This window comes from Manis pentadactyla, chromosome 1, assembly GCF_030020395.1.
Source record: "Manis pentadactyla isolate mManPen7 chromosome 1, mManPen7.hap1, whole genome shotgun sequence".
Lineage (NCBI taxonomy): Eukaryota > Metazoa > Chordata > Mammalia > Pholidota > Manidae > Manis > Manis pentadactyla.
Window position 1 is genome coordinate 142293307 of NC_080019.1, and position 25222 is coordinate 142318528.

At 35.0% G+C, this 25222-nt stretch overlaps 1 protein-coding gene across 7 annotated transcripts in view; it reads right to left on the reverse strand.

The window, feature by feature from the left end:
• Nucleotides 1–25222, reverse strand: part of ROBO1 (roundabout guidance receptor 1) — a 1078818-nt gene that overhangs the window by 968041 nt on the left and 85555 nt on the right. The window lies entirely within an intron of this gene.

The following is a 25222-nucleotide window of genomic DNA, read 5'->3' on the forward strand; positions in this document are numbered from 1 at the left end:
ACGTTCTACTGGACAGTCCTGACAGAGTAGGTAACTAGTAAGAAATGGAAATTTTCCAGTTTTTATGTAGCAGTCTTGCAAATATATGGTCTTACGTAGGATGTGATCTAAAAGATCACAGGGAGAGTCAGTGACATTTAGTAACTGACTTCGACAGACTGAAAAAAGAAAAACTTTAAAAAATACTGTATTCTGAGAAAATTTAGTAAGATTTGGGGTAAGAAACACATAATTTTGAAACATTTATATTCCAAATTTTATATTGTGTTTTCCATTACTTACAAATATATTATACTTTCATTGTGTGGCTAGTAAAAAAAAAAAATTAATGTGACCCTCCCCAGGCATTTTTTAGAAAAGAAATATACATGTTTGATTGAATTTTGTGTTGGAAAAAGTAGTCTCTGAGGTCTCATAATTATAACTTTTAATATGCAGTATTTTAAAAAGTTAAAAAATATATGATGAATACAGCACAAGCAAGACTGTATTGGCGGTTTAGTCTTATTTTCATCTGTAATTTTAGAGCTAATGCACAATCTCATCTTCAGATATCTTCAGCTATACTTGCTGTTCTATACTGTATAAGATCAATATAAGGGAGATAGGACTGCGATCATGTGGATGGTTTAACACGTATCACAATACTTTATTATTACAGCATGACTTTAGAATGACTCCATTTCTCAAAGGTGATAGGGCTGTCTGAGGTCTACCAGCAATTCTAAATGAGGTAATAAAAAGCTCTATCAGACACTGTGTTTATTCCATAAATAGCAGAGTAGTCCTCAAGCCTTCTTTCTTAGAAGCATTTTTTATTTAAGTGTATTTTGATGTTTTTTTTTTCTTGATATTCATGAGAAAATGCTGTTTCCTCTGAATTATTTTATTGTGATGACAGAAATGAAAAGGAGGGCGATAACCTTTAGGCAGACAGGATGAAAGGCAAACAGATAAGGTATTTTCTAATTCTGACCTGAAGCTTCAGGAAGCTCAATAGATTCAGGCTACTGTGTTAGGAAAGTAAGATTAAAACACCGGAAGGATAGCCACTGAAATTGGCATAGGCCATGTGATCAGAGTATCGGTGATATTTAACACCATTTGAAAGAAAAACAGCTATATTTTGTGCTGCAGAATATCTAGTACCAGACAAGTCTCATCTGCCAAGTTATATTTGCCAAGACAGTAAAAAGCAGTCTGATTTCCCCTCAGTACTTGTAATTTATTTAGCGTGAATCTCAGTTTCTAACTTGCCAAAATACAACCATACATATCCCCTTAATTATATCATAGTCAGACTTTTGAAGAACCTGGCGAACTGACTAATTTCTTTCAAAGGAGATAAGTCTCATTACTTTTTCAATAAAGAGTTTAAGAACAGAATTAAGGACTCTTTGAGAGAAAGGAAAGCTTTTTCAATATTAGAGCTTATCTGCTGCTGGTGAAATACTCTTTCCTTTCTCAGCAGGCTGGAAAACCCAGTCACTAGGTATGTGAGAAAATGGTGCTTCTTCATTCTTGTTCAATCCTCTTCCCAATCTGGTCCCACAAAAGCCAATTATTTTTTAATGTGATAAGCATGACATTACTTTAAAAACGATTAAGTCCTCATTTTCATTTAGTGTTATTCATAAAATTGTTTTCTTTAAAATTATCAGAAACGATTGCTTTTACTTGTGTCATCTTCAAGCAATATAACTGTAAAGTAGTTAAATTATATTTTAAAAGGTATAAGGTTAAGAACAGAAAAAGCCCTGCACACAAAGGAATTTCTATAGTTGTAAAAATGTAAAATCAAGAATGAAGACTATGTATGATCCAAAATCAAAAATGTAAAATCAAGAAAGAAGACTATGTATGAATGGGAAACACTTTCAAAGAAAGAGAAAAAACAGCCTCTTACTAGTTTAGAATATTCTTGGGTTCTTCATAGTTCCATGTTGTTTTGTTTCTTCATTTATTCCCCAATCTTTATTCTTCTCATTGTCTTTCACTTGGAAAGAAAATTCAGACAAGACCCATGATATACATAAAAATATTCTGTCAAGATTTTCCTGCCATGGAGATAGAAAACTCCTATAAATTGTACTTAACCCTGCTGAAGGTTTATAAGAAAGGATCACCTAAGTGCTTGGAACTTCCCAACAGAAAGATGGTCAATACAAAGCATTACTAATAGTTGACTCTGATATTAGTATTTAGAATCTTTTGTCTTGAGGAAAACTGCTCATCATATAGAAGTGCATGAATGCTTTGGGTTGAATTTTCTAGGATTCGGAATCATTTAGTCTGGATCTTATCTCAAGTGAGGTATTTTTTTTTTAAATGGAGAAATTTGTCCCAACCTATCTGATGAATCATTATAACTTTTAACACACATTGGTAGCCAATTTAAAAATACTTCCACTTGGAACTACTTTGCTTTTAGAATCAATATCTCACACTACCTCTTTTCTCTCACCACTTCTTCCTTAAGTAATAACACTTTTGGCTCTTACTTCATCCCCAGCCCACGACTTTTATTTTCATCTGATTTCACATATAACCCAAATCAGTCTTGTTATCAATGGTCAGTCATTTCAAATACTACTCATCCTTCAAGCTCTGAGTCATACAATTTCAAGGAATTTTTCTTTTAGTGTTTTATTTTTATTCAGCTCCCATGCTACTTTGCAGTACTCTCCTACCATCGACCCTATGCTATTTTGTTTTGTGATTATTTCTGTAAACATCGTAATCCTCTACTCAACTGTAATCATGTGGAATATGCCATGATAAACCCCACTGTGGAGTCCTATGTCATTCATACCATTAGGTTTTCTCACCTCCTAGGAAGCACTGAAAGTCAAGAAAACCGAACACCTGGGCTGACTAGAGTTTCCCAGAATGTAACCTCAATAGAACCTCCAAAGTATACAAAATTGGACTTTGCCTCCTTTACTCCTTCATTCCTCAAGCTTTCTTTACTGAGATGTCTGACACCATTCTCAACTATGTAAAACTAAGCCTGCCTTTGGTCTTGTCCAGTGTGAGTGGGTGCAGGAAAGGTGTGCTTCCTCCATCCTGTGTGGCGTACTTAAGAGCAGTCCTATGCGACAAGAACAAAGCAGATCAGTGGTGATGGTAGTGTGGTAGGTCTATTCATAGGATAGCAGGACATGATTTTCTCAAATTTTCTACTGTCCATGGGGAAATGAGGGGACACATCTGATTAGACATTTGAAATCTGCTGCTCAGCATGCTCTCTTCATTCTCCGTTCTTACTAATCAAAACCTATGTTATGCTTTAATATGGAACTTAACTGGTATTACTTTAATTAAACCATTACTGATTAACCTCTCCTACCAATCTCTCTTTAAAGTTCTTAAAATACCTAGTTCAAATATTTGCTGAAATATTTATGGAAAAATGTAGAATTTTCCACATTTTAAAATATTTTCTATTTAAAAATTATCTGCTTAATAATTTCCATGACAGTGAAACAGTAGGCACTGTTTTTATATTTAAAACCATAAAGGAAAAATTAAAATATACCATATATGACTGAAAATATTTTAATGAATCAAAGTTCATGGTAGATTATGACATGACATTTATAGGGATAAATCAACAACCAATATGTATTCCATAGACCTCAACAATATACATAATATGACAAATTGTATCTATGAGACTGGGTTTACTATAATCAAATTAGATAAGTGACAAATGATAATTAGTAAACAAGAAATAAAATCATAGTAACAAAGTAAAAAATTTAAACCATTTATTAGCTTGTAGTAACAGAGGTAAATGCATGAAAGAGGGTTGAAGACAGAGCCAACATTTAGAAGCCAGGTTAACTCCTTAGCTATGTCCCATCACAGTAGATAGAATTTGTTGTACTGGAAATAGATGAACACAGGTGTTCTGTCTACTCATGCTTATCTAAATACTATATCAAATTACTTATTTGATCAATTAACCCATGGTCAAAATTTATCTTGTCAGATTATTTCAGATTTACAAAATAACTTAGAACTCCAGTTTTGTCAATATAGGAAACTGAATACCTGGAAGCTTTCTTTCTATAAAAATCTGCCTTCACAAATATTAGACAGACTATTACTAGGTACCTTATTAAATATGCAAACGAGATAACAAGAAAGTAAAGGAAGTATCTTGGAGCTGTAAATGTAAGACAACTGAAAACTAGAACACTAGGAATATAAGATAATTTAATCATGAGGTTTCAGTGAGGGCTTGGTGATCTCACTAATTTAGGACAACAGTTCTTAGGTGGAAGCAATTTTGCCCTCAAGAGGGACATGTGGAAGTGGATGGGGACATTTTGGTTGTCACAACTGGGAACACAAAATTGGCTGTGTATTTCTCTGGCATCTTGTGCGTAGAGAGTAGGACTAGTACTAAACTTCCATAATGCACAAGATACAAGTCCCTCACCCCTCCTACCACCTCCACTACTACACAATTACCCAATCCCAAAATGTCAATAATGTTGATGTGGAGAAATCCTGCTCTGGGACTTATATATTAATTCCTAGTTGAAGATGGGAGAGAAGGGCTTGTGCTAACAAGATCTAGGGAATAAGAACTGAGATACCTTTATGTTACAAACTCAGAACTGAAAAAGAGTAAACATATAACAAAATGTGTAATTACATAGACTGCTGATGCAGAGATAATTAGTTCTGTGTGAGGAAAATACAAAAATAAATTATTTCTTCAAACCACATGTACAAGGAAATTGTATATGTGAAAAATAAACTTTTTAAACTTTACTTGAAAACATAGGAGAAAAAATATGCTGTAATTTTATACACTAAAATAGAATCTTCAATGTATAAAAGAATTGAAACAAAGCACAAGCAAAAAGACAAGCCTATCCAAAGGAGAGAAAAGGATGTAGAGAAATCTACAACTCTACAAGCAAAAGACAAACCATAAGAAAATAAACAAAGCCTATAAATGGAAACACTAAGGAGGAAAGACAAATGGCCAATACAACATTAAAAATATGCTTAACTTCACTATCAGGAAAATGCAACTGAGCTCTAATCACATATTGTTTTTCAACTCATTAAATCTGCAAAAATTAATCACTGTCACTGTACTATATTTTGACAAGGATCTGAAACACTTCCATATACTGCTGATGGGAGTATAAACATTTAAACAAATTTGAAAGGATTTTGACAATATTTACTACAGTAGAATATGGTATATTATTCAATTATGTAACTATAGTTATATGGTGTATACACACACACACATTATATATACAATCTCAGATATGCTCCCAGGATAAATGTACTATAAAATTCATTGTTGTACTGTGTTTTGTAGAGGAAAAACTAGAACAAAGTTAAGTGGTAGTAGTAATTATTGCGACTTTTGTGATAACAACTAATAGTAACTGTAATAACAAAGCTCGAACAAAAACTATGTAATAGAATGAATAAATTGATACAGCTGTCAATAGAATAGTGAAAATAAACCTTCATGTATAAACATGAAGAGAGCTCATTAATTAAGTAAAAGTAGTAATATGAAGAGATATGTATAGCATGATGTAATTTAGAAAATACTGGACATCACAAAAAATACACATGATATATATCCACTAGTAATTAAACATAAATGTAATAGAAAAATGGTATGGCACATCACAACCAAACATGAGATGGTCATCATTTTTCAGAGGTTAGGAGGAGAAGGGAATTTTAGGGTGTGATTTGTAGGAGTCTTCAACTGTATCCCTCATGAGTTATTATTTCCTAAAAGACTTTAGAAATGATAAAATATTGGCAAAGTATTAATTTGTTGGAGCTAGTGGTTAATATATGGAGTTATTTTTTTCTGTGCATTTCGTAGGCTTACAATACTCCTCAATATTAAAAAAAAAGAAGAGCACCATTGTTTTAAAAAACTCACCTATGATTAGAATTATGTGAAAGCAATTCTGGAGCAGCAGCATCTGTATAAATTTGGTTATTCAAATTTACTTCAAAACCTGCCACATCAAAAATCCTCTTCCTAAAACTGAAATCAACTGATTTTTTTACAGCACGCAGCAGTGCATCATGACAGCAGCCACCTCTCAGCCCTGGTGTGCAATGGGGGGCTCCCCAGGAGACGAGCCACTGTAACGCTTCCCTCCACATTAGGTCCGGAGAGCCTGAAGCAGTCATGGGTGCTCCTTGACACATCCAGAGGTGCTCCTTGGCATGGTTTAATGTTTCATTTGGTGCCAAAAAGTATTACACTTTCATTCCACTTACATTCTTCTTCTAGTTGTGCATGACTGAAAAATCTATTAAATGTCAAAAAAGATCACTGAAAAGAAACTAATATTGCTCAAAACAAAATTTATTTTACCGTAATTCGCCAACACTTTTTCTCCTACATTATGATTGAAATCTAGGTCACTGTACAGTTCAACATATCCTTTGCCATGCCAAATTTTTATAGATAACAAAATGCTCAACTTTCCATGGATTAAGTTAAAATGTAAAGTTATACATGTCAGTGAAACAGAAACTCTCGTGTCACATTCAATAAATTAATTTATTATTGTATTCTTTAATTCTCAAGGTCACTTTTCCTGTGTTTTTTTTAGTGCACCACACTAGTTCCTCAGTATAGACTGGGCAATCATCCTTGTGCCAGTTAAATTGTAGAATTCCATATGGGCAACTCTATGCAGAATTATTTAAAACCTCTTTGAGGTGATAGCTCTTATGGGCTCACACGAGTGATGGGGGTATGTCATACAATCTTTTACTCCCCTTCTCTAAAATCTTTTCCCCTTCTCATACCTCTTCCACACTTGATAGCATTCTAGTATTTGCTAGAGGAAGCATCTCCCCCCCAGTGCAATCTTGAATACGTAGCCTATGTGCAAAATTAGAATGTACTGGTGCCTAAAATCATTCAGATGACCCTGGATCCAGGAATTTTGTTTTGGTTTCATACAATCACAATTTCTTTATAATATAGGATAAACAGTGGGCTTTCTTACACAGGACTTCTATGAAGCCTCAATAAAATAATCCACATGGTTACTTATCACAGGGTTTGGCACATAATTTCCCTGCAATAAATGTTACCTGTAGAAGGAACAGTGGTGATAGTATTTGTAGAGGTAGTAACAGTAGTAGGGGAGGTGGAAGGCGTATTTGTTATTGTTTGAATAGTAATGAAATGCTAATAACCCATATGGAAAATTGTGAAACAAACTGACACACAGGAAATATTCTTCCAAATTTGAAATTATTCTAAGAATTCTTTTTCAAATATTCTATTTCAAAACGGTAGTCATAAACAAATCGTCCTTACTAAAGAAAATAATATAGCATAGCTCAGGTACAATAGCATTTTATTAATGATGGCATAAGTAGACGTGCATATCATTGCAATATTTACTAAATATGTTTGCCCATTACCTCATCAAAGAAACCATTAAAATTTTTCCTGAGTAGTTAGGAATTATTAAGTTTAGTTAAAAAAATCAATCAATTCTACATCATACAATACCTTACTAGAGGATTATTAAATATAAAAATATATCCATATTATTTCTGTATTGTTTCATGGAGAAATAAATGAGAAATAAATTAATTTAATAAACAATATTTTTTAATACAGAAAATGTCCCATCAAATAAAACTCTTGACAAAGAAACCTATCTCTTTAGGATCTAAATCCTGCATCTATTAGTAGGACACACTTTGCTTCTTTTGTTCATTTCCAAGGAAGCTAAAACCTCTCTCATATTTCACTGCCTTTTAAATTGAATAATAAAATGTTAATTTGTGTTTTATGATTTTGTGTCAAGGTTTCCCCACTACCACCCCTGACAAAGGATTTGGCATTGATGTGAATGGTTATCATAAAAGATCCTTCAAAAAAAGAAAAACATACAAAAGAAATATTTTCTAGGCTTTTGACTCAGATTTCAAGATGAAATTATTTGCATTCGCATTAGGGCATCTCTTCTAAAATGCATAGATCAGTGTCTGAGATTGTTCAAAGGCCATGAGAACATCTTCTTTCGTGTAGTATGTCTAGAGAAAGCCCAGTAAAAGGCAGTTCCTAGGGTAAGAGGTTGTTCAATAATGTCAGATGAATCCCTCGAGTCTTGCACTCCATCATATTATTTTCTGCTAATGTTGACACAAATGAAATGAATCTTCTGTTTCTATTCAGCTATACAGTATTACCAAAAGGGACAGGTGATAGCTATATCAATATGATAATTTGAGTTTGCAAATTCTAAGTGGGGGGTGTGTCTGTGTTACATTTCCCTAAAATTCTGCAAAGTGAACGTTAGAAAAAGTACATTTTGCTTTGCAAAAAAACACAAAACCTTGACGTTGAAAATTGAAACTATCAAATTGTGAGTTTATAAACAGCATGACCTATCAAGAATTGCATTTGAATCTTATTTGTTATGCCTGTTATTACGTACAGAGACAGGCCTACAAATAACTGAAAAGCACACTGATGAAATATTTATTACTAGCACAGATATATTTGTCCATGTATTATGAAAGGATTCTTGAGTTTTTGGACATAACTTAAGATTTAAGGAATATTCACATGCAATTAGTTACCAAAGAAAAATGAGAAATAAAATCAGCATCACAAACAAATGTTACTAAAAGTTCAGGCAAATTACAAAATAAAATACTTAAAATGACTATGCTTGTGAAGGATGCAAAGGTATTTCATTCCAATAAAAAACCGAGTTTCAAGGAATCATGAAAATTTGAAACCAGAAGCAAATATGATGGGACTCTATTCCAATGCTGTCATTTTACATAAGAGAAAAATTGAATCTCAGAGAAAATATGTGACTTGCTCTTTCAATACAAAATAAAATGATATTTTTTATTTAAGCCATAAAAAAACATAATGAAAAGTAGAAATTGCATTGTGTATTCGGAGATATGTGTTAAATTTTGCATTAAAAACTTTAATTGTTCTATCTCTTCAACTTTTAAAAGATGCACAAAAAAATATAATTCTTACATTTACACACTTGTGGTTGATCTAATTTTATAAAGTAATCATTAACTTATGAATTGCATTCTGTCTAGATTTCCTCTTTCAACAGGATTTTTTTCTTCTCATACAGAGCATATTTTCTTTCAGCCTCTCTATTATCATTTTGATTTAAATCCTTTGCTTTCTTGGATTGACTGATTCTGATGAACTATTCCTATTTCATCTGCTTCTGTTTGGCTCTGCTGATCCACAGTAATTTTGTAGCCTTTGCTACATCACTACCTCTTAGGTCTGTGTAATGAGGTATGCAGTGCCTTCATTTTTTTCCCCTTTATGGTTCAATCCTAACATATAACTTCAAAGTGAGACTGGTATTTTGTTAGTTAGGAAACCTACAGAAGTCACATTAATAGCACACTGTTTTATAAGCTGTCATCTGTCATGGGAGAATTTGAGAGGAATTGTCCTTCTGCATAATTAGTTCCTCCCTCTCCCTTAATAACAAACCAAATTCTTAAAACACATGAATAAGTATGTTTGGACATTTTGTCACCAAACCATACAAAGTAAACCTCAGGACATTACTGAATATTTAGCATCAAAAATATAATTGACAAGTTTGTCTGGTTTCTTACCATATCATCATAATCATAAATGCTATATATAAAACTTGTTCAATCCTACACTCATCTTCCCTGACAGTATCAACAGAGGCTTTATTGGTATAAATGGCAGATCACAGTTGAGCATAAATAATGTTCTAACTGAACATTTTTATGACAGAGAAATATAGAAAACAGCAATGTATCTTCAGAAAGGAAATTGCAAAGTGTTTACTGCTCTGAAATAGAAGATCAGCAAAGTTTTCAGCCTGTGAAAAGCAAATTGGTGTATAAAAATCAATCACCTTTAGAGCTCTGATGAAATGTTCAACTGAGTTCTGGACAACATTAAAGGTGGACACTTACCTTAATATCTCATTTATTTTAAGATCACTTATCTGGCAACATCAACTATACAGAACACAGTTAAGAACACAGAAGAGAATAGATAATATTTGAGTGCTTAATGTATAGCACCACTTCAAATATATATTAAATGTAAACTTCACAAGAATCATTTCAGAGAGATACAGTGGTAGAAAATAAATCACAGGAATTAAATAGCTTGTCCATGAACATAACAACAACGTATGCAGGTAAGACTCAAACTTAGGTATCATGACTCCATATATATGACCTATATATGTACATAACCTATAACCCATACTTCACCTCTGTAATATATAAACAACCTTAAAGCATACATGCATACATAGTGCAAGTGCAGAAACAAGAATAAAAGTTATAAATTCCTTGTGCTAAAATATGTGCTTTTTCCACACAGAAACTCTAATTTATTGAGTTTATCCCCTGCCACGTTTCCCATTTAAAATATATACTTTGCAGTACATCCGAATTTCACAAGCAATTACTTAAATGAAATATAAAACTGCTCCTTACCATTACACATTTTTTTTTTTTTACACGTTGGCTAAGACTTAGTTAAAAGGCTAATACGCCAACTGATCTAAAAATATGTATCAAAAACAATCTATGTAGAATTGTAATTCTAAGGGGTGGGCAGAAGAAATGAGAGGTAAAGGGTGGAGGAAGGAAATGTCCAAACAAATCATCTGGCTGCTTTTTAAGATGTGACATGTAGTCAATCCCTCTTTCTTACTCCACCGATCTAATACTATCCACCCACTTACATTGTGTCTCAGAGTCCCTGTTCCGGGCTGAATGTTGGTGTCCCAACAAAATTTGTACATTGAAGCCCTAACCCCCAAAGTAATGGTACCTGGAAGCAGGCCTTTGAGAGGTGATAAGGTTAAGATGCGGTCCTAGGAGTCGAGTCCCCATGATGGGGTGAGGGGCCTCACAAGAAAGGGAAGACAAGCTAGAGCTTGCTTGTTCTCCACCATGTGAGGACACAGCAAGAAAGCGGCTGTCTGCAAACCAGGAAGAGAGCCCTCACTAGGAACTGATCTGCCAACACCTTAATTTGGGATTTAGTCCCCAGAACTGTAAGAAATAAATGTGTTGTTTAAGCCGATCAGCCCATGGTACTTTGTTAAGGCATCCTGTCATGGACTCATTTGTGCTCCCCCCAAATTTGTACACTGAACTCAAATCCTCAGTGTGATAGTATTTGGAGGTGGGGACTTTGGAGGTACTTAGGGTTAGATTAGGTCACGTGGGGGAGGCCCTTGTGATGGGATTAATGCCCCCATATACAGAGGAAGACACAGGTTCTCTCTCTTTCTTCATGCATCCATGTACCAAGTAAAGTTCATGTGACAATATAATAAGGTCATCTAGAAACCAAGAAGAGGGCTTTCTCCAGAAACCTTGATTTTGGACTTCCCAGCCTCCAGAACTGTGGGAAATAGATGTTTGTTGTTTAAGCCATCCAGTCTGTGGTATTTTGTTATGTAGCTTAATGCTGACAAAGAAAGTTCCTTCATTCCCAATTCTTAAATTTGTACAACTCAACAAAACCCTTCAGTCCTGCATTGTTACTCTTTTTCCTCCTATTCCTTCCCTCTCCAACTCCTGATTCCCTTTCCTTGCACTCAGTGCCCCAAAAGTTCCTAGCAGTTTTGAGCCTTTTTAAATGCACAGAACATGTAAGCAAATATTCTTGTCAATAATGTTTGAATTTCTGTTAATTCTCAATGTAAGTTTATTAAATGAAGAATTGGAAACCTATGTTCTTAAAATGTCTGGAGTAAGATGTTTAAAAATTGATAATAAATTCATATTACCCTCTCATTTTAGAATTCACTCATTACAGCTATACTTAGGTTTTTGTTACAGTATTATGCAGTGTCCAGGAGAAGGGGTATAAAAACCTTCACCCATCAGGAAGGCAGAGTGGTTCCAACAATCACCTTTTAGACTATGGCAGTTATGCCCACTCCTCTTGGAAAATATGATAATAAGGTTTGGAGATGAATTGGAGAAGTATTTCATTGTAGGTAATCAACCCATGGAAACCTAGAAACATCTAAGCTATCCCAATATTCCAAGAATGCATCTGTGGTTATGAAACAGCAGGTTAATTTATGATAAGTGTGGTAGTCAGAATAATGCCTCCTTAAGATGTTCATTCTCTAAAATCTATGAATAGATAACCTGATGTGACAAAGGTAATTAAAGATATGATTAAGTTTGTGGACCGTGAGATGGGATATTATCGTGTATTATACCCTGGATATTATATCCTAGACTATCCAAGAATACAATTATATGTTATATTAATAATATGATCATTATCATTTTAGGGTGAGTCCAACCTAATCACATGAGTCCTTAAATGGAGAACACTACTCTGAGCTGAAATCTAAGTCAAAAGAAGATGTGACTGTTGAAAAATGATAAAGATGAAGGAAGGAGCCATGAGTCAAGAAATACAGGTGGGGCTCTAGAAGCAGGAAAAGGTAAGGAAACACATTCTCCTCTGGAGTGTGTAAAAAGGAACAGAGCCCTGTTGGCACCTTGATTTTAGCTCAATGAGACCCATATTAGACTTCTGATTTACAAGACTAAAATAATTTCAGTTGTGGTAATTTGCTGCAGCAACAATAAAAATGAATACTATCACTGTGATGCTTTAAAACCACAATCTGAAAGTTAAATTAAGGTTCATTAAAGCCTACCTTTCTACCCTGGCATGAAAGCATAGAATAAGATTTTAAATAAATTCTTAAGATAGAATCAACTATGATAAAACACCCTTAGACTTAAATAACATGTTTGATTAGTTAGTAAATTTACTCACATGCATTGTCTTATTATTCTAGACTCTAGATTGATGAAACCTTATTATTATCCCTTCTTTTCTTCCAGCGGTATTGACACATAGTATTATATTTTCTATTGACATAATTGTACTGATTTTCAAAATTGCATATATATGCCACATCTTCATCGATTCATCTTTTGACGAGCACTCAGGTTGTTTGAATGTCTTGGCTATTGTGAATGAGGCTGCAGTGAACATGGGACTGAAAATATCTCCTCAAGATCATGATTTTATTTTCTTTGGGTATATAAGAAGAGGAATTGCTGGGTCATAAAATAATTCTATTTTTAATTTTTTTGAGGACCTGATACTGTTTTCCATAACAGCTGTTCCAATTTACATCTCCAGCAAGAGTGCACAAGGGTTCCCTTTTCTCCACATCCTCAGCAATACTTGTTTATCTTTTGTCTTTTTGATGACAGTCATCCTAAAAGGAGTGAAATATCTCAATGTAGTTTTGATTTGCATGATCCTGATTAGTGACATTGAGCATTTTTCATGTATCTGTTGGTCATCTGTATGTTTTCTTTGGATAAATGTCTATTCAGTTCCTCTGCCCATTTTTTAATGGGATTGTTATATTTTGCTATTGAGTTCTATGAGTTCTTTGTATATTTTGTGAACTAGCTATTATCAAATTTTTGACATGCAAATATTTTTTCCAATTCCATAGGTTCCTTGTTTATTTTGTTAATTGTCTGTTTTTGCAGTGAAGAAACTTTTTTTTACTTCTCTGTTCACAATATACTAGTAAATTGGGCTAAATATGAATATTTGCAACGTCTCTCTTCCAAAACATCTACCTTTCTGGCACTTCTCAGCTCTTTGTCCATGTCGAGTAAGTAGAAATATATTGTGGGAAGTACAGACACATTGGATACAGACAGACTTACATGAGAACATCATTCTATTTTTCTCTTTATAGTAGTATGATCTTTGAAAAGTGACTTTAAGATTTTGAAACACAATTTTCTAGTATACAAAATAGAGTTAACTATTATAAAAAGGCTACAACTATTGGGTCAAAATGGAAAATACAAAGTTAAGACATAATAAACAGAGTTTACAAATATAGTAGGATAAGTGCTGTGTCCTCCCATTGTCCCTTCAGATTTTTATATACCATGGCATTTCCTCCTCTATAATTTATTTTAAAATTAGTAAAATCCAAAAGTATAAATGATTTTATTTTTTTATTTTTTTTAATTAAGGTATTATTGGTATACACTCTTATGAATGTTTGACATGAAAAACAATGTGGTTACTACATTCACTCATAGTATTAAATCCCCGCCCATACCCCATTGCAGTCACTGTCCATCAGTGTATTAAGATGCCACAGTCAATATCTGCCTTCTCTGTGCTACACTGTTTTCCCTGTGACCCCTCACACCATGTGTACTAAACATAAAACCCCTCAATCCCCTTCTCACCTCCGCTCGACCTGCCCTCCCACACCCCTCCCCTTTGGTAACTATTAGTCCCTTCTTGGAGTCTGTGAGTCTGCTGCTGTTTTGTTCCTTTAGTTTTGCTTTGCTGTTACACTCCACAAATGAGGGAAATCATTTGGCACTTGTCTTTCTCTGTCTGGCTTATTTCACTCAGCATAATATCCTCTAGCTCCATCCATGCTGTTGCAAATGTTAGGACTTGTTTCTTTCTTATGGCTGAATAGTATCCCTATGTGTATATGCACCACATCTTCTTTATTCATTCATCTACTCCTGGACACTTAGGCTGCTTCCATATCTTGGCTATTGTAAATAGTGCTGTGATAAACATAGGGCTGCATATGTCTTTTTGAATCTGAAAACGTAATACAAGTTCTTTCGGTAAATTCCTAGGAGTGGGATTCCCGAGTCAAATGGTATTTCTATTTTTAGTTTTTTGAGGACCCTCTATACTGTTTTCCACAATGGTTGAACTAGCTTACATTCCCACCAGCAGTGTAGGAGGGTTCCCCTTTCTCCACATCCTCACCAGCATTTGTTGTTCTTAGTCATTTTTCATGCTAGCAATCCTAACTGGTGTAAGGTGATATTTCACTGTGGTTTTAATTTGCATTTCTCTGATGATTAGTGATGTGGAGCATCTTTTCATGTGCCTGTTGGCCATCTGAATTCCTTCTTTAGAGAAGTGTCTGTTCATATCTACTGCCCATCTTTTAATTGTGTTATTTGCTTTTTGGGTGTTGAGGTGTGTGAGCTCTTTATATATTTTGGATGTTAACCCCTTGTCAGATATGTCATTTACAAATATATTCTCCCATACTATAGGGTTCCTTTTTGTTCTGTTGATGGTGTCTTTTGCCATACAGAAGCTTTTTAGTTTGATGTAGTTCCATGTATTCATTTTTGCTTTGGTTTCCCTTGTTCAAGGACACACGTTTGGGAAGAAGTTGCTCATGTTTATTTTCAGGAGATTTTTGCCTACCTTGTCTTCCAAGAGTTTTATGCTTTCATGACTTACACTCAGGTCTTTGATCCATTTCAAGTTTAATTTTCTGCATGGGTTAAACAATAATCCAATTTCATTCTCTTGCATGTAGCTGTCTAGTTTTGCCAACACCAGTTGTTGAAGAGGCTGTCATTTCCCCATTGTATGTCCATAGTCCCTTATCATATATTAATTGACCATATATGATTGGGTTTATATGTGGGCTCTTTAGTCTGTTCCATTGATCTATGGTTTTGTTCTTGTGCCAGTACCAAATTGTCTTGATTTACTGTGGCTTTGTAGTAGAGCATGAAGTCAGGGAGCATAATTCCCCCCAGCTTTATTCTTCCTTCTCAGGATTGCTTTGGCTATTCAGGGTCTTTTGTGGTTCCAAATGAATTTTAGAACTATTTGCTTTAGTGCATTCAAGAATGCTTTTGGTATTTTGATAGGAATTACACTGAATCTGTAGATTGCTTTAGGCAGGATGGCCATTTTAACAATATTAATTCTTGCTATCCATGAGCACAAGATATATTTCCACTTATTGGTATCTTCTTTAATTTCTCTCATGAGTGTCTTCTAGTTTTCAGAGTATAAGTCTTTCACTTCCTTGCCTAGGCTTATTCCTAAGTATTTTATTCTTTTTGATGCAATTGTGAGTGGAATTGTTTTCCTGATTTCTCTCTCTGCTAGTTCATTGTTAGTGTATAGGAATGCCACAGATTTCTGTGTATTAATTTTGTATCCCGCAACTTTGCTGAATTCAGATATTAGATCTAGTAGTTTTGGAGTGGATTCTTTAGGGTTTTTATTATGTACAATATCATGTCATCTGCAAAGAAAGGACAGTTTAACTTCTTCCTTGCCAATCTGGATGCCTTTTATTTCTTTGTGTTGTCTGATTGCTGTGGCAAGGACCCCCAGTACTATGTTGAATAGAAGTAGGGAGAGTGGGCATCCTTGTCTTGTTCCCGATCTTAAAGAAAAAGCTTTCAGCTTTTTGCTGTTAAGTATAATGTTGGCGGTGGGTTTGTCATATATGGCCTTTATTATGTTGAGGTATTTGCCCTCTCCACCCATTTTTTTGAGAGTTTTTATCATGAATGGATGTTGAATTTTGTCAAATCTTTTTTCAGCATCTATGGAGATGATTATGTGGTTTTTGTCCTTCTTTTTGTTGATGTGGTGGATGATGTTAATGGATTTTCAAATGTTGTACCATCCTTGCATCCCTGGCATAAATCCTGCTTGATCATGATAGATGATCTTTTTGATGTATTTTTGAATTTGGTTTGCTAATATTTTGTTGAGTATTTCTGCATCTATATTCATCAGGGATATTGGTCTGTAATGTTCTTTTTTTGTGGTGTCTTTGCCTGGTTTTGGTATTAGAGGGATGCTGGCCTCATAGAATGAGTTTGGAAGGATTTCCCCCTCTTCTACTTTTTGGAAAACCTTAAGGAGGAGGGGTATTATGTCTTCACTAAATGTTTGATTAAATTCAGTGGTGAAGCCATCTGGTCCAGGAGTTTTGTTATTAGGTAGTTTTTTGAATACCAATTCAATTTTATTGCTGGTAATTGGTCTGTTTAGATTTTCTGTCTCTTTCTGGGTCAGCCTTGGAAGGTTGTATTTTTCTAGAAAGTTGTCCATTTCTTCTAGGTTATCCAGTTTGTTAGCATATAATTTTTCATAGTATTCTCTAATAACTCTTTGTATTTCTGTGGTGTCCATAGTGATTTTTTTCTTTCTCATTTCTGATTCTGTTTATGTGTGTAGTGGACTCTCTTTTTTTCTTGGTATGTCTGGCTACGGATTTATCTATTTTATTTTTCTCAAAGAACTAGCTCTTGCTTTCATTGATTCTATTGTTTTATTCTTTCCAATTTTATTTATTTATGCTCTAATCTTTATTATGTCCCTCGTTCTACTGACTTTGGACTTCATTTGTTGTTCTTTTTCTAGTTTTGTTATTTGTGAGTTTAGACTGCTCATATGGGATTGTTTTTCTTTCTTGATGTAGGCCTATATTTCAATATACTTTCCTCTTAGCACAGCCCTCACTGTGTCTCACAGATTTTTGTAGTGTTGAGTTGTTTTTGTCATTTGTCTCCATGTATTTCTTGATCTCTGTTTTTATTTAGTCATTGATCCATTGATCATTTAGGAGCATTTTGTTAAGCCTCCACGTGTTTGTGGGATTCTACATTTTCTTTGTGTAATTTATTTCTAGTTTCATACCTTTGTGGACTGAGAAGCTGGTTGGTGCAATTTCAATCCTTCTGAATTTACTGAGGCTCTTTTTGTGGCCTAGTATATGATCTATTCTTGAAAATGTTCCCTGTGCACTTGAGAAGAATGAGTATTCTGCTGCTTTGGGGTGCAGAGTTCTGCAGATGTCTGTTTAGTCCATCTGTTCTAATGTGTTTTTCAGTTCTTCTGTCTCATTTTCTGTCTGGTTGAGCTGTCCTTTGGAGTGAGTGGAGTGTTGAATTCTTCTAGAATGAATGCAATGCATTGTATTTCCCCTTTTAATTCTGTTAGTATTTGTTTCACATATGTAGGTGCTCTTGTGTTGGATGCATAGATATTTATTATCGTTATATCTTCTTTTTGGATTGACCCCTTTATCATTATGTAATGTCCTTCTTTGTCTCTTGTGACTGTCTTTGTTTTGAAGCCTATTTTGTCTGATACAAGTACTGCACCTCCTGGTTTTTTCTCCCTATTAGTTGCATGGAATATATTTTTCTCATCCCTTTACTTCTAGTCTGGTATGTCTTTGGGTTTAAAGTGAGTCTCTTGTAGGCAGCATATAGATGGATCTTGTTTTTTCATCCATTCAGTGACTCTATGTCTTTTGATTGGTGCATTCAGACCATTTACACTTAGGGTGATTATCGATATGTATGTATGTACTGATATTATAGGTTTTAGATGCTTGGTACTGAAGATTCAAGGTTAACTTCCTTTCTATCTAAAAGTCTAACTTAACTCACTCAGTATGCTATTACAAATACAATCTAAAGGTTCTTTTTCTTTCTCCTCCTTTTCCTTCCTCCTCCATTCTTAAAATTTAGGTATTATATTCTGTACTCTTGGTCTATCCCTTGACTGATTTTGGGGGTAGTTGATTTAATTTTGTACGTGCTTAGTAATTTACTGTTCTACTTTCTTTATGGTGGTTTTATTACCTCTGGTGACATCTATTAAACCTTAGGAACACTTCCATCTCTAGCAGTCCCTCCAAAATACACTGTAGAGATGGCTTATGGGAGGTAAATTATCTCAGCTTTTGCTTCTCTGGAAATTGTTTGGTCCCTCCTTCAAATTTAAATGATAATCTTGTTGCATAAAGTATTGTTGGTTCGAGGCCCTTCTGCTTCATTGCATTAAATATATCATGCCAATCCCTTCTGGCCTGTAAGGTTTCTGCTGAGAAGTCTGCTGATAGCCTGTTGGGTTTCCCTTTGTTCATGATATTTTTTCTCTCTCTGGCTGCTTTAATACTCTTTCCTTGTCCTTGATATTTGTCTTTTCAATTATTATACATCTTGGTGTTGTCTTCCTTGGTTCCCTTGTGTTGGGAAATCTGTGCACCTCCATGGCCTGAGAGACTACATCCTTCCCCAGATTGGGTAATTTTTCAGCAATTACCTCCTCAAAGACACTTTCTATCCCTTTTTCTCTTTCTTCTTCTTCTGGTTCCCCTATAATATGAATATTGATCCATTTGGAGTGGTCACACAGTTCTCAATATTCTTTCATTCTTAGAGATCCTTTTTTCTCTCTGTTCCTCAGCTTCTTTGTATTCCTCTTCTCTAATTTCTATTTAATTTATCTTCTCCGCTGTATCTAATCTGCCTTTAAAACCTTCCATTTTATGTTTCCTTTCTGATACTGTGTTTCATAATGATTAGAAATCTGACTGGAATTCATTCCTGATTTCCTAAATATTTTTCTGTACCTCCATGAGCATGTTTATGGTTTTTATTTTGAAATCTCTTTCAGGAAGATTAATGAGATCAGTTTCATATGACTCTTTTTCTGGTGTATGTAGGATTTTTCTTTGAACCATGTTCCTTTGATGTTTCTTATTTTTATGTGGCACTCTCTAGGGCCCAGAAGCTCTACTCTCTGCAGCTATTCAGTCCCTGGAGCAATGTTAGGGGTCACAGGGGAAAGGTGTTGGTGCCTGGGGGGAGGAAAGCTGTTTCCTGCTTCCAGGCTGCTATGCTTGTCTCCACTGCAAGAACCAGTGGGTCATGCACACAGGTTTAAGTCTCTATGCTTTGTATTTGTAGCTGCTGTTGGCAGGGCTTCCCTCTTACTGGCCTGATGCTAGGGAAAGGTTTCTGGTTTGCAAGCCAGGTGCAGCCTGGCTAGAAAGAAGGTGCAGCAGGCTCTGTATCATGGTGGGGGGTCTTGGCCCTGTATAGCCAGCCAGGGGCTGGAGCACCTGAAGATTGAGAACGTTCCCAACCTGCTAGGCAGAGTGCACCCAGACAATTTTGTCTACCTGTCCTTTCTCCTAAGCAGTAAGCTCTGTGAAATCCTTGCACCTTTATCAGCCCTATTGCTGTTAGGAAGTATCTTAGACTGTCTGCAGCTGGATATGGATCCATTTTCCACAAGAAGCTGGAATCTCAGTCTCTCCAGGTATTCTGCCTGTCTTAGCTTTCCACCCCCCCTAATCACCAAAGCATCGTGTAGTGTAGGTTTGAGCTCCCAGAGCAGATTTCCAGAGCTAGGTGTTCAGCAGTCCCAGGCCTCCACTTCCTCTCCATTCCATTTCTCTTCCTCCCACTGATGAGATGGGGTGGGGGAGGGGCTCGGGTCCACCAGGTCATGACTTTGGTACATTACCCTGTTCCATGAGGTCTGTTCTTTTCTCCAGGTATATGCAGTCTGGAGAAGCCTTCTTGCTGTTGCTCTTTCAGGATTAGTTGTATTAATTATATTTTCATATTATATGCCATTTTAGGAGGAGGCCTCTGTCTCAATTCTCATGCTGCCATCTTTAATCCTCTCCTACAAAATGATTTTAGTAGTACAAATATATAATATCTAGAATGCATTATATAGGTTGACAAAAGTTTCAATAAGAAGGATTCCATCACTTGGAGATACTTGATTCTGTGCAATATGAGAGTGATGAAATTATACTGTCCCCCCATTAGTATATATAAGCCCAATTAAGAAAGGGATTAAAATTCTGTTCGTTGTTGCTTTTCCAGAGTCTAGAACATCATTTCACTTATAAAGTGTTTGTTCAATAAATAGTTATAGAAAACATAAATTTCTGTAAAGGGCATAAAAAACATGTTTTTCCATTGAGTTTACAAATTAAAGCAGGATAGACTAAAAAAGTTCCATTTTGTAATGTGGTAGGATTTTAGTGGGCTTAATATAAATTATAATATATTTATATTAAAAAGTACACATAGCAATTTTAACATATAAAGTAAACTTAATGCATAAAAACATACTTAAAATGCAATAATAGCTTCCCTTTACTAATATAGAATGGCTAAATAACATAAAATTTAAAAGTTCCTCAAACATGAAAATGCCAGTTATTAACATTCATCACACAAGCCATATTGAAAAAATAAACAATCAACAGGTATTTTTCTGGCTAATTTTGAATTTAGGTACAAAATGGCTTTAAGTAGGCTTCCCTACTGTCCTTCTTTGGAACAAGTAGAAATGTGTCCAATTTTTAAGTGCCACAAGAGATATGCACTATAGAATTCTTGTGAACTAATCTGCAGAAGCTAGTGGACAATAAATATGAAGATCATAGAACACAGACTTTCTATCTGGCATCTGTGGGATGGCATTATACACATATGGAAATTAACAAAAGAGTCCTTCCACTGATTGATGGATGGAAGGATGACCTTGCCCTAGTTAATATTAAAAGAGGTACATCTCACTCCATAAAGGATCCAAGAGAGATATCTCTATTTTCGATAAATTCTGTATGACAGATGAATATAGGTATTGCTTATCTCTGACCACTGACCTCAATTTATTAATTTTTTTATGCTTCTTGAAATTGGGAAGAGAAAAGAGAGGCAGAAAGATTGGATCCATGAGTAGAAGTAGACCTTTTTAAACATTCAAGAGTCTTTTGACTCTTCTTTCTACAGATCCCTTACCATAATGATCTCCTCTTCTTTCAAAATGTCATTTAGTTGAAGCTAAGAGTATCTTCAACAGAATACTCAGTATTAGGATTTCATAGTAGCAGGATTTGCCAGGAGGCTGAACAGGATCAAGGAGAAACAATGACTAGCTGCAGTAGACAGATTCTATGTATTTCTTTTTTGCAAATAAGGGCTTTTGTTTCCAATAATTAAGGAATAGGAGTATGGCAAAGCTGGTTGGGAACCTAAAGCTATTTTAGGTAAAGACCTATATTTTACAAAACAGGGAAGTGAGTTAAGGGATGTGTCTTGAAACAAGGCAAGCACTAAGAGAACTATGTTTAGGGGTAGTTTGTCCACCAGAGAATTCTCAATACCTGATCCAGCCTTTCTAGCAGTTGTCTTTTTAAGTGGTGAGGGTTATTATTTGACTTACTAATAAAATGATAATACACATTTAGTATGGGAATTGGGGGTTTTGTGGAAGAGGGAGGAGAATCATTGACTTGTATATTCATTAATGAGTCAGTTAACTTTTCTTAAAGATTTCCGTTTGTAACATGAGGATAGGAACAACTGTTAGCATGATGACTGCTGAACAATAAGTATATAAAATTTTATTTGTCATCATCTACAAATTGATTTTATATCATCTACTGATTTTAAATCAGTTTTATCACATGCAGTTGATTATTGCAATGAAAAAGTGATTTTATTTTGTTTTTTTTTTGTTTTCATAAATAACATAAACAAATCAAGACTAATAAAGGAGGATATGTCCAAAATAACAATGGTTAAATTCCCTCTCATTAAGAGAAAATTACAAAGAAACTGTGGACGTTTTGGGTATTAGTGACTGCTTTAAAAATGTTTGGGAGAGCTAACTATTCTTTCCTAATCTCTCAAATGAATACAAAGACTAACTAGAAAACACATTCCTACAAAAACAGAATACTTTTTTATAATTTATTAATTCTCTGATATTGAATGACTGGAAATGTTTGAATAAAACTTAATAAAAAGAAGGACAGAATGGCACCATCTATGAATGCTAAGAATTCATGTATAAGATTTCTATATGAAAACATTACTAAGTTTAAAATTAACTTGAAAGTGTAACTTAGAGACACTACTCCTTTTGCCTCTTGTTCTACTGAATTTATATTCTCAAGGATAAGGAGGATCATAGAGAGCTTTTGAATGAATCCATATGGTGATAGAATTAACTCAGTATTTTGCTGCTTGGAACCTGGTTTAAAGCTTTTTATATTGAAACACTCACTGCCCTAGGCAGTTATACCCATTGATGTCAATCTACCCTGAGTGACTTGAAGGAACCATAAAAAGCATCTATCAGTGATGGCAGGCAATGAAGGAAAATTTGTATGTAATGTCAGGTGGCTAAATACCAAGATATATGGTAATGACAATATAGGCAAACATTTGCAGGAAAGAAAAATAATTATTTAAAATGATAGTCAAAGTAAAAATATACACATTCAGCCTTTGCAATTTACTTTCTTTGATTAAAAAGAGAAAATCTTATGTTTTAAAGATAATGTTCAGATCAAATTTGACAGCTTGAATAATGCACACTACATAAAATAATTCTAATGACTTGATGGAATACCCATGGTCTGTGATGGAATGACCACAGTTTGAGAGAATAATTCTCTATACTACAATGTCCCTGATGTCACAGAAGGAATGGTTAATTATTCTTTGATAGTAATAGTGGGAATATTTCTAATGAAAAGGTTGTTGTAATAATGTAAGCATGCATTACTTTCAAAGTTTCCAATAACTTCAAATATCTTTATATTATAACATAAAAATACTACTAATTTCTACCTCCAAGGTTTTGTTTTTCAATACAGCATGCCATGATATCATGCTTCACTTGGCATGAATGTATTCAGTATGCTTTTAGGTACCTTATTTTCTTAATGTTACCAATTAAAATTGCATTAGTAAGTGTCCATTTTCATATCTGCATATAATACGCACTTACAAAATTTAAGAACTTGAAATTTGTAGAACTTATTTATACTGACCATCCAAATTACTCAAAGCATACTTAAATTTTAAGAAATTAACATAATATAAAACATGATGTTTAAAAATAACTGAGATTTCAAGGGTTTTGAAATTTTATAACACAGGCACTCTAAAAACCCAGTTTGAGATGCACTGATTAGAGATGAGTTTTAATAATTAATACATAGTAACGTAAATAGGCAGAGTCTTATGACATAGATTTAAGGACTTGAAACAATTCAAATTAAACATAAACAAGATTAGCATTTACTTGTGGAGGAATTGTTTTGGAATACTCACCCAAAATCATTGATGATTTTCAGTGGCTAAGCACATTTCTTAAGCTGCATAAAGCCCATTACGCTCACGTTTATATACAGCTAAGCCTGAAGTGCTTCAAAGAGCTTTCACAGAATATCCACAATGCAAAATGGACTTAAGGTTCAAAAAGAACAATGATTTTTGGTATTACAGACCTTACAGAAAGCAAGTGGGCACTACTATGGGATAATAGAATAAAGAATAGTAACAGTAGCTTGGGTGTTTAACTGCTTATATGGTAGTTAAATTAAAACTAACATTACAGCCTGTGAAAGGACATATGGGAGTGGGCATAAAGTGCATTGACTTCTGTTTCTCATGTTAATATCCACCATGAAGCATCCACCATAAAAGAGCCACTAGACCACCAAATAGAAAGACTTGGCTACTTGGTGTCTAGCCTTTGAAATGGCTCAGTGCCAGCACTATGCAGAGATGAACACAGGGATGGCAGCAAAGGAGGGGAGGCACAGGCCCAACAACATGAACACATTTATCAGAGCCCATCTAGCAATGTTGCTGCCAAAGGCCCAACATGCCAGAAAAAGAGATCAATGTTAGGTTCCCAGTATGGCACCATCCTGCAAAGAAACAGCATGGTCCCTTAGTGGGAAGTTGATTACATTAGTCAAGAACGCATTCTGGCAGGAGGAGGTGCTTCATCAGATACAGGTTTTCTCTTTTTGTACAATGGAACTCAGCTAGCATCACTACCCTGGGGCTTACCAAATATTTTACCACCATCATGGAATTGCACACCCTATTACCTCAAAACAGGGGCCTGCTTAACAAAGAGGTGTGACAGCAGGCCCCAAAACTCAGGGCTACACACCACACTATCCAGGAGCCACTGTCCTGAGAGCAGTTTACGATATCCTGCAAAAGGCACAATTAAAGTGCCAAAGGGAAGACCATACTTTTGAGGATAAGGCACCATATTCCCAGAGGTAGTATACGTTTAGAATCAGAGATATTTTTATAATTCTAGGTCTCCAAAAGGTAAAACCAGAGTGAAAGCACTGCAATAACTACTAAGACCCCCGCCCTTCAGAAGCTGTGAGTCCCCCTTCTGCCAATGTGGACTCTGACAGCGTAGATGTGCTTATCCCTAAAGAGGGAGCAGTTTCATGGGGAGCACAGCAAGTGTCCATGTCCTTTATAAGCTATGAGGATCCCCTGGGAACTTTAGATAATGTTTGCTAAGAGACTGGCTGGCAAGAAAATAAACCTCCATTTGGAGGGCCAGTTCACTATGCCCATCAGAATACCAAGTCTGCTCTAACACAGAGGGGCAGGGAGAAACAGGGTAGCACCTTGAGGCTAACCTGGGAGTTCCTGGGTACTCCAATTCCAAAGACACAAGTGTAGAGACCTCACCCTGAGGGAGACAGTGACCTGGCTTCAAACCTGC